Genomic DNA, 337 nt, shown 5'->3' with positions numbered 1-337 from the left:
CACGCACTTTTGTCCAAGTGCATGTACAAACACCACCTCGGCAGCTTCTCATCCATCCTCCGTGTAGAGAAACAACAGTCGACGATGTTAACAGCAGCACACTTTTCTCCTCCACCCCCCCCTTCTCAACTCCCCCCCCCCCTTCATTGCTGCTGCTGCCCTTTTCGCAACTCTGAGAATTGCCTTCGACCTGCATGACCTTATGCAAATCCAGTTGCAAATTCTGCAACAAACAACCCAGCTTTTGCCTCTCGGTGTTGCACCTTCAGCATCATTCCGGCATCTCGGTCCGAACGAGATAATTACAGGAATCAATTAAGGAAAGTAGACATGTCAT

This window comes from Penaeus monodon, chromosome 19 (assembly GCF_015228065.2).
Source record: "Penaeus monodon isolate SGIC_2016 chromosome 19, NSTDA_Pmon_1, whole genome shotgun sequence".
In the NCBI taxonomy this organism is placed as follows: domain Eukaryota; kingdom Metazoa; phylum Arthropoda; class Malacostraca; order Decapoda; family Penaeidae; genus Penaeus; species Penaeus monodon.
This window is presented reverse-complemented; position numbering follows the sequence as displayed.